The sequence below is a fragment of the Triticum urartu genome, chromosome 1, assembly GCF_003073215.2.
Source record: "Triticum urartu cultivar G1812 chromosome 1, Tu2.1, whole genome shotgun sequence".
NCBI classification, from domain to species: Eukaryota; Viridiplantae; Streptophyta; class Magnoliopsida; order Poales; family Poaceae; genus Triticum; species Triticum urartu.
In genome coordinates this window covers 528,020,748-528,031,865 of record NC_053022.1, presented here as the reverse complement: position 1 = coordinate 528,031,865, position 11,118 = coordinate 528,020,748, and positions in this window count along the sequence as shown.

Here is an 11,118-nt window from a genome sequence, read left to right as displayed (position 1 = left end):
GATACAGCAAAAGCACATCCGGCCGGACCAAACACAGCGGGCAAGACCAATTCGAGCTGCGTCGCGATATAGCCCAATACAGAGGTGCCGCACACCCCTTATGCTTCCAGACGAAGTAATTGGATCATCAAATCCCAGAAGGTTTCAACTGTAAATATTGAATCATATGAACGGCACAACAGATCCGTAGTGTGGATCGATGATTTCTCCTCCACCATCCACATGGCCCCCGCGGTGACGACTTACACGCCATCAATACCTCCTACTAAAGCTCAAGGGACAGCGGCATTGGCTTAACAGCTTGCCAGCGGAGTCATCAGCTGTTTGGGAAGATGGAAGCCGCATTCCTCGACAACTTTCAGGGCACTTTATGTTGCGGCCACCAGATGCGATGACTTGAGGCCACATATTCGCAGCCGAGAATCGGCAGGCAATTCTGGACTCGGTTCCTAACAAAGAAAAATCAAATTGTCGATTGTTCCGGATGCAGAGGGCCCTAGCGGCTTTCAAAACACATCCGCCGACGAATGGCTAGCGGCACCTTGGTCAGGAAAAGCCGAAATCTAATGGAAGCCTCACGACACTCATGACCCGCTTTTGTGCGGGAGAAGACAGCTGGCTAGCTCGTAGTAATAACATATCAAAGGAACCATGGTACTTCAGATACAAGGACGGCAATAGCAGGTCACGTCGCAACAAACATAAGCGTCCGCATTAACAGCGATAATAACAAGGATACGGCAGTCAATTGCTGGATTCAAAGGCTCTAAACCTGGTCAGTGGAAAGCATTCAAACAAGTATGCCGGACCGTCTGCTTGACCGTATACTCGATCACTGCGTGTCCAAATACACGGTACCAGAAAAGCCAGCCATCACACCACAGGGATTGTTGGGTGTTCAAGCAGGCCGGCAAGTTATTGCCGAAAACAAGGAAGGGGCCAACATAGCGATGACAAGGAGGAAGCCCCGGCACCAACACACCGGAGGACAGAAGAGGTTTCCCCACAAGTGCGGACGGTGAACAATGATATACGCAACCCACATCCCAAGAGGGAGCGGAAGCGTGCGCTCAGGGACGTAATATGCGTTGGAGCCAGTCGCCCCAAAATTCAACCTGTGGTCCTCCTATCCGATCACTTTCGATCGCAGGAACCATCCCACTAGTATCCGTCATGGCGGATTCGCCGCACTGGTTCTGGACCCAATCATTGACGGATTTCACCTCACTCCAGTCCTTATGGATGGCGGATGTTGGGGAACGTATCAGAATTATAAAATTTTCTATGCATCACCAAGATCAATCTATGGAGTCATATAGCAACGAGAGAGAGGAGTGCATCTACATACCCTTGTAGATTGCGAGCGGAAGCGTTCAAGAGAATGGGGTTGATGGAGTCGTACTCGTCGTGATCCAAATCACCGATGACCGAGCGCCGAACGGACGACACCTCCGCGTTCAACACACGTACGGTTGGGGAAGATGTCTCCTCCTTCTTGATCCAGCAAGGGGGAAGGAGAGGTTGATGGAGATCCAGCAGCACGACGGCGTGGTGGTGGAAGCAGCGGGGATCTCGGCAGGGCTTCGCCAAGCTCAGCGAGAGGGAGAGGTGTTACGAGGGGAGAGGGAGGCGCCAGGGGCTAGGGTCCGGCTCCCATGAGCCTCCCCACTATATATAGGGGTGGAGGGGGCTGGTTTCTTGCCCTCCAAGTCCATTGGGGCGTTGGCAAAGGTGGGGGAAAGAAATCCCATCATTTCCCTTCCCCATCGATTGTTATCCCCCCTTTTTAGGGATCTTGATCTTATCCCTTCGGGATATGATCTTATTCCTTCTAAGGGGGGATCTTGGTGCACCTTGACCAGGGGTGTGGGGCCTTGCCCCCACTACCCACGTTCATGTGGGTGCCCCCATGCAGGTGGGCCCCACTCCGGAACCTTCTAGAACCTTCCCGGTATAATACCGAAAAATCCCGAACATTTTCCGGTGGCCAAAATAGGACTTCCTATATATAAATCTTTACCTCCGGACCATTCCGGAACTCCTCATGACGTCCGGGATCTCATCCGGGACTCTGAACAACTTTCGGGTTACCGCATACTAATATCTCTACAACCCTAGCGTCACCGAACCTTAAGTGTGTAGACCCTACGGGTTCGGGAGACATGCAGACATGACCGAGATGACTCTCCGGTCAATAACCAACAGCGGGATCTGGATACCCATGTTGGCTCCCACATGTTCCACGATGATCTCATCGGATGAACCACGATGTCGAGGATTCAATCAATCCCGTATTCAATTCCCTTTGTCCAGCGGTATTGTACTTGCCCGAGATTCGATCGTCGGTATCCGATACCTTGTTCAATCTCGTTACCGGCAAGTCTCTTTACTCGTTCCGTAACACATCATCCCGTGATCAACTCCTTGGTCACATTGTGCATATTATGATGATGTCCTACCAAGTGGGCCCAGAGATACCTCTCCGTCACACGGAGTGACAAATCCCAGTCTCGATTCGTGCCAACCCAACAGACACTTTTGGAGATACCCGTAGTGCACCTTTATAGCCACCCAGTTACGTTGTGACGTTTGGCACACCCAAAGCATTCCAACGGTATCCAGGAGTTGCACAATCTCATGGTCTAAGGAAATGATACTTGACATTTAGAAAAGCTTTAGCATACGAACTACACGATCTTTGTGCTAGGCTTAGGATTGGGTCTTGTCCATCACATCATTCTCCTAATGATGTGATCCCGTTATCAACGACATCCAATGTCCATGGTCAGGAAACCGTAACCATCTATTGATCAACGAGCTAGTTAACTAGAGGGTTACTAGGGACATGGTGTTGTCTATGTATCCACACATGTATCTGAGTTTCCTATCAATACAATTCTAGCATGGATAATAAATGATTATCATGAACAAGGAAATATAATAATAACCAATTTATTATTGCCTCTAGGGCATATTTCCAACAGTCTCCCACTTGCACTAGAGTCAATAATCTAGTTCACATCGCCATGTGATTAACACTCACAGGTCACATCGCCATGTGACCAACATCCAAAGAGTTTACTAGAGTCAATAATCTAGTTCACATCACTATGTGATTAACACTCAATGAGTTCTGGGTTTGATCATGTTATGCTTGTGAGAGAGGTTTTAGTCAACGGGTCTGCAACATTCAGATCCGTATGTACTTTGCAAATCTCTACGCTATATTTGGAGCCATTTCAAATAACTGTTCTACTTGGAGCTATTCTAAATTGTTGCTCCATTATACGTATCCGGTATCTCTACTCAGAGCTATCCGGATAGGTGTTAAGCTTGCATCGATGTAACTCTTTACGTCGAACTTTTTATCACCTCCATAACCGATAAACATATCCTTATTCCTCTAAGGATAATTTTTACCGCTATCTGGTGATCTACTCCTAGATCACCTTTGTACCCTCTAGCCAGACATGTGGCAAGGCACACATCAGGTGTGGTACTCAGCATGGCATACTGTATAGAGCCTATGACAAAAGCATAGGGGACGACCTTCGTCCTTCCTCTTTCTCCTGCCGTGGTCGAGCTTTAACTTCATAACTTCATACCTTACAACTCAGGAAAGAACTCCTTCTTTGACTGATCCATCTTGAACACCTTCAAGATCATGTCAAGGTATGTGCTCATTTGAAAGTACCATTAAGCGTTTTGATCTATCCTTATAGATCTTGATGCTCAATGTTCAAGTAGCTTAATCCAGGTTTTCCATTGAAAAACACTTTTTAAATAACCCTATATGCTTTCCAGAAATTCTACATCATTTCTGATCAACAATATGTCAACAACATATACTCATCAGAAATTCTATAGTGCTCCCACTCACTTCTTTGGAAATACAAGTTTCTCATAAACTTTGTATAAACCCAAAAGCTTTGATCATCTCATCAAAGCGTACATTCCAACTCCGAGATGCTTACTCCAGTCCTTAGAAGGATTGCTGGAGCTTTGCATACTTGTTAGCATTTTTCAGGACTGACAAAACCTTCTGGTTGTATCACATACAACCTTTCCTCAAGAAAATCGTCAAGGAAACAATATTTTGACATCGTATTTGCAAGATTTCATAAACAATGCAGTAACTGCTAACATAATTCCAACAGACTCTTAGCATCGCTACGAGTGAGAAAGTCTCATCGTAGTCAACTCCTTGAACTTGTCGGAAAACATCTTAACGACAAGTCGAGCTTTCTTAATGGTGATACTTACCACTATTGTCCGTCTTTCTTTTAAAATCCATATGTACCCAACAGCCTTATGACCATCAAGCAGTTCTTCCAAAGTCTACACTTTGTTTTCATACATGGATCCTCTCTCAAATTTTATGGCCTCAAGCCAATTTTCGGAATCCGGGCCCACCATCGCTTCTCCATAGCTCATAGGTTCATTGTTGTCTAGCAACATGACTTCCAAGACAGGATTACGTACCACTCTGAAGTAGTACGCATCCTTGTTGTCCTACGAGGTTTGGTAGTGACTTGATCCGAAGTTTCATGATCACTATCATAAGCTTCCACTTCAATTGGTGTAGGTGCCACAGGAACAACTCCCTGTGCCCTGCTATACACTGGTTGAAGTGACGGTTCAATAACCTCATCAAGTCTCCACCATCCTCCCACTCAATTCTTTCGAGAGAAACTTTTCCTCGAGAAAGGACCCGATTCTAGAAACAATCCCTATTGCTTTCGGATCTGAGACAGGAGGTATACCCAACTGTTTTGGGTACTCTATGAAGATGCATTTATCCACTTTGGGTTCGAGCTTATCAGCCTGAAACTTTTTCACATAAGCGTTGCAGCCCCAAACTTTTAAGAAATGACAGCTTAGGTTTCTCTAAACCATAGTTCATACGGTGTCATCTCATCGGAATTACGTGGTGCCCTATTTAAAGTGAATGTGGTTGTCTCTAATGCCTAATCCATAAACTATCATGGTAATTTGATAAGAGACATCATGGTATGCATCATATCCAATAGGGTGCAGTTATGATGTTCGGACACACCATCACACTATGGTGTTCCAGGCTGTATTAGTTGTGAAAAAATTTCCACAATGTCTTAATTCTGTGCCAAACTCGTAATTCTGATACTCATCTCTATGATCATATCATAGATATTTTATCCTCTTGTCACGACGATCTTCAACTTCACCCTAAAATTACTTGAACCTTTCAATAATTCAGACTCGTGATTCATCAAGTAAATATACTTAGCATCTACTCAAATCATCTGTGAAGTAAGAATATAACGATATCCACTACATGCCTCAGCACTCATTGGGCTGCACACATCAAGATGTATTACTTCCAACAAGTTGCTTTCTTGTTCCATCTTACTGAAAACGAGGCCTTTCAGTCATCTTGCTCATGTGGTATGATTTGCATGTCTCAAGTGATTCAAAATCAAGCGAGTCCAAAGATCCATCAACATGGAGCTTCTTCATGCGTTGTATACCATTGTGACTAAAATTGCAGTGCCACAAGTATGTGGTACTATCATTACTATCTTATATCTTTTGGCATGAACATGTGTATCACTATGATCAGGATTCGATAAACCATTCATTTTAGGTGCAAGACCATTGAAGGTATTATTCAAATAAACAGAGTAACCATTATTCTCCTTAAATGAATAACCATATTGCGATAAACATAATCCAATCATGTCTATGCTCAACGCAAACACCAAATAACACCAATCCCGATGGTAAACGGAGCGTGCGATGCTTGATCACATCAACCTTTGAAACACTTCCAACACATATCATCGTCTCACCTTTGACTAGTCTTCGTTTATTCCGTAGCCTTTCATTTCGAGTTACCAACACTTAGCAACCGAACCGGTATCTAATACCCTGCTGCTACTAGGAGTACTAGTAAAGTACACATTTAATATAATGTATGTCCAATACATACTTCTTTCAACCTTGCCAGCCTTCTCATCTACCAAGTATCTAGGGTGGTTCTGCTTCAGTGACCGTTCCCCTTATTACAGAAGCACTTAGTCTCGGGCTTGGGTTCAACTTTGGGTTTCTTCACTAGAGCAGCAACTGATTTGTCGTTTCATGAAGTATCCCTTTCTTGCCCTTGCCCTTCTTGAAACTAGTGGTTTTACTAACCATCAACAATTGATGCTCCTATTTGATTTCTACTTTCGCGGTGTCGCGACTAGCTCAAGGATCATCATATCTATCCCTGATATGTTATAGTTCATCATGAAGCTCTAGTAGCTTGGTGGCAATGACTTTGGAGAACCATCACCATCTCATCTGGAAGATCAACTCCCACTCGATTCAAGCGATTGTAGTACTCATACAATCTGAGCACATGCTCAACGATTGAGCTTTTCTCCTTAGTGTGCAGGCTTAAGAAACTTGTCAAAGGTCTCATACCTCTTGACGTGGGCACTAGCCTGAAATCCCAATTTCAGTCCTTGGAACATCTCATATGTTCTGCGATGTTTCAAAAACGTCTTTGGTGCCTCAATTCTAAACCATTTAGCATTACGCACTGAACTATCATGTAGTCATCAAAACGTGTATGTCAGATGTTCGCAACATCCACAACCGACGTTCGAGGTTCAGCTCACTGAGCGGTGCATTAAGGACATAATCCTTCTGCGCAGCAATGAGGGCAATCCTCTGTTTACGGACCCAGTCCGCATAATTGCTACTATTAACTTTCAACTAAGTTTTCTCTAGGAACATATCTAAAACAGTAGAACTAAAGCATAAGCTACGACATAATTTGCAAAGTCCTTTTGACTATGTTCATGATAATTAAGTTCATCTGATTATTTAATGAACTCCCACTTAGATAGACATCCCTCTAGTCATCTAAGTGATACATGATCCGAGTCAACTAGGCCGTGTCCGATCATCACGTGAGACGGACTAGTCATCATCGATGAACATCTTCATGTTGATCGTATCTTCTATACGACTCATTTCGACCTTTCGGTCTTCCGCGTTCCGAGGCCATGTCTGTACATGCTAGGCTCGTCAAGTCAACCTAAGTGTATTGCGTGTGTAAATCTGGCTTACACCCGTTGTATTCGAACGTTAGAATCTATCACACCCGATCATCACGTGGTGCTTCGAAAAAACGAATCTTCGCAATGGTGCACAGTTAGGGGGAACACTTTTCTTGAAATTATTGTGAGGGATCATCTTATTTTAGCTACCGTCGTTCTAAGCAAATAAGATGTAAAACATGATAAACATCACATGCAATCAAATAGTGACATGATATGGCCAATATCATTTTGCTCCTTTTGATCTCCATCTTCGGCGCGCCATGATCATCATCGTCACCGGCATGACACCATGATCTCCATCATCATGATCTCCATCATCGTGTCTTCATGAAGTTGTCTCGTCATCTATTACTTCTACTACTATGGCTAACGGTTTAGCAATAAAGTAAAGTAAATACATGATGTTTATGTTGACACGCAGGTCATAAATAAATTAAGACAACTCCTATGGCTCCTGCCGGTTGTCATACTCATCGACATGCAAGTCGTGATTCCTATTACAAGAACATGATAAATCTCATACATCACATATATCATTCATCACATCCTTTTGGCCATATCACATCACACGGCATATGCTACAAAAACAAGTTAGATGTCCTCTAATTGTTGTTGCAGATTTTTACGTGGCTGCTATAGGTTTCTTAGCAAGAACGTTTCTTACCTACGCAAAAACCACAACGTGATATGCCAATTTCTATTTACCATTCATAAGGAGCCTTTTCATTGAATCCGATCCGACTAAAGTGGGAGAGACAGACACCTGCTAGCCACCTTATGCAACTAGTGCATGTCAGTCGGTGGAACCTGTCTCACGTAAGTGCACGTGTAAGGTCGGTCTGGGCCGCTTCATCCCACGATGCCGCCGAATCAAGATAAGACTAGTAACGGCAAGTAAATTGACAAAATCGACGCCCACAACTACTTTGTGTTCTACTCGTGCATAGAAACTACGCATAGACCTGGCTCATGATGCCACTGTTGGGGAACGTAGCAGAATTTTAAAATTTTCTACGCATCACCAAGATCAATCTATGGAGTCATCTAGCAACGAGAGAGAGGAGTGCATCTACATACCCTTGTAGATCGCGAGCGGAAGCGTTCAAGAGAACGGGGTTGATGGAGTCGTACTCGTCGTGATCCAAATCACCGATGACCGAGCGCCGAACGGACGGCACCTCCGCGTTCAACACACGTACGGTTGGGGAAGACGTCTCCTCCTTCTTGATCCAGCAAGGGGGAAGGAGAGGTTGATGGAGATCCAGCAGCACGACGGCATGGTGGTGGAAACAGCGGGGATCTCGGCAAGGCTTCGCCAAGCTCAGCGAGAGGGAGAGGTGTTATGAGGGGAGAGGGAGGCGCCAGGGGCTAGGGTCCGGCTCCCATGAGCCTCCCCACTATATATAGGGGTGGAGGGGGCTGGTTTCTTGCCCTCCAAGTCCATTGGGGCGTTGGCAAAGGTGGGGAAAGAAATCCCATCATTTCCCTTCCCCACCGATTGTTATCCCCCCTATTTAGGGATCTTGATCTTATCCCTTCGGGATATGATCTTATTCCTTCTAAGGGGGGATCTTGGTGCACCTTGACCAGGGGTGTGGGGCCTTTCCCCCACTACCCACGTTCATGTGGGTCCTCCCATGCAGGTGGGCCCTACTCCGGAACCTTCTAGAACCTTCCCGGTACAATACCGAAAAATCCCGAACATTTTCCGGTGGCCAAAATAGGACTTCCTATATATAAATCTTTACCTCCGAACCATTCCGGAACTCCTCGTGATGTCCGGGATCTCATCCGGGACTCCGAACAACTTTCGGGTTACCGCATACTAATATCTCTACAACCCTAGCGTCACCGAACCTTAAGTGTGTAGACCCTACGGGTTCGGGAGACATGCATACATGACCGAGACAGCTCTGGTCAATAACCAACAGCAGGATCTGGATACCCATGTTGGCTCCCACATGTTCCACGAAGATCTCATGGGATGAACCACGATGTCGGGGATTCAATCAATCCTGTATTCAATTCCTTTTGTCAATCGGTACGTTACTTGCCCGAGATTCGATCGTTGGTATCCCAATACCTTGTTCAATCTCGTTACCGGCAAGTCACTTTTACTCGTTCCGTAACACATCATCCCATGATCAACTCTTTGGTCACATTGTGCTCATTATGATGATGTCCTACCGAGTGGGCCCAGAGATACCTCTCCGTCACACGGAGTGACAAATCCCAGTCTCGATTCGTGCCAACCCAACAGACACTTTCGGAGATACCCGTAGTGCACCTTTATAGCCACCCAGTTACGTTGTGACGTTTGGCACACCCAAAGCATTCCTATGGTATCCGGGAGTTGCACAGTCTCATGGTCTAAGGAAATGATACTTGACATTTAGAAAAGCTTTAAGCATACGAACTACACGATCTTTGTGCTAGGCTTAGGATTGGGTCTTGTCCATCACATCATTCTCCTAATGATGTGATCCCGTTATCAACGACATCCAATGTCCATGGTCAGGAAACCGTAACCATCTATTGATCAACGAGCTAGTTAACTAGAGGCTTACTAGGGACATGGTGTTGTCTATGTATCCACACATGTATCTGAGTTTCCTATCAATACAATTCTAGCATGGATAATAAACGATTATCATGAACAAGGAAATATAATAATAACCAATTTATTATTGCCTCTAGGGCATATTTCCAACAGAACAAAGGTATATATGATATACATGTTATTGATGTGTACCTTACTAATGCTCGCAGTAGCACCTGGGTATTTGATACTGGTTCTGTTGCTAATATTTGCAACTCGAAACAGGGACTATGGATTAAGCGAAGATTGGCTAAGGACGAGGTGACGATGCGCGTGGGAAATGGTTCCAAAGTCGATGTGATCGCGGTCGGCACGCTGCCTCAACATCTACCTTCGGGATTAGTATTAGACCTAAATAATTGTTATTTGGTGCCAACGTTGAGCATGAACATTATATCTAGATCTTGTTTGATGCGAGACGGTTATTCATTTAAATTAGAGAATAATGGTTGTTCTATTTATATGAGTAATATCTTTTATGGTCATGCACCCTTGAAGAGTGGTCTATTCTTATTAAATCTCGATAGTAGTGACACACATATTCATAATGTTGAAGCCAAAAGATGCAGAGTTGATAATGATAGTGCAACTTATTTGTGGCACTGCCGTTTAGGTCATATCGGTGTAAAGCGCATGAAGAAACTCCATACTGATGGACTTTTGGAACCACTTGATTATGAATCACTTGGTACTTGCGAACCGTGTCTTATGGGCAAGATCACCAAAACACCGTTCTCCGGTACTATGGAGAGAGCAACAGATTTGTTGGAAATCATACATACAGATGTATGTGGTCCGATGAATATTGAGGCTCGTGGCAGATATCGTTATTTTCTCACCTTCACAGATGACTTAAGCAGATATGGGTATATCTACTTAATGAAACATAAGTCTCAAACATTTGAAAAGTTCAAAGAATTTCAGAGTGAATTTGAAAATCATCGTAACAAGAAAATAAAATTCCTATGATCTGATCATGGAGGAGAATATTTGAGTTACGAGTTTGGTGTACATTTGAAACAATGTGGAATAGTTTCGCAACTAACGCCACCCGGAACACCACAGCGTAATGGTGTGCCTGAATGTCGTAATCGTACTTTACTAGATATGGTGCGATCTATGATGTCTCTTACTGATTTACCGCTATCATTTTGGGGTTATACTTTAGAGACGGCCGCATTCACGTTAAATAGGGCACCATCAAAATCCGTTGAGACGACGCCTTATGAACTGTGGTTTGGCAAGAAACCAAAGTTGTCGTTTCTGAAAGTTTGGGGCTGCGATGCTTATGTGAAAAAACTTCAACCTGATAAGCTCGAACCCAAATCAGAGAAATGTGTTTTCATAGGATATCCAAAGGAAACTATTGGATACACCTTCTATCACAGATCCGAAGGCAAGACTTTTGTTGCTAAATTCAGAAACTTTCTA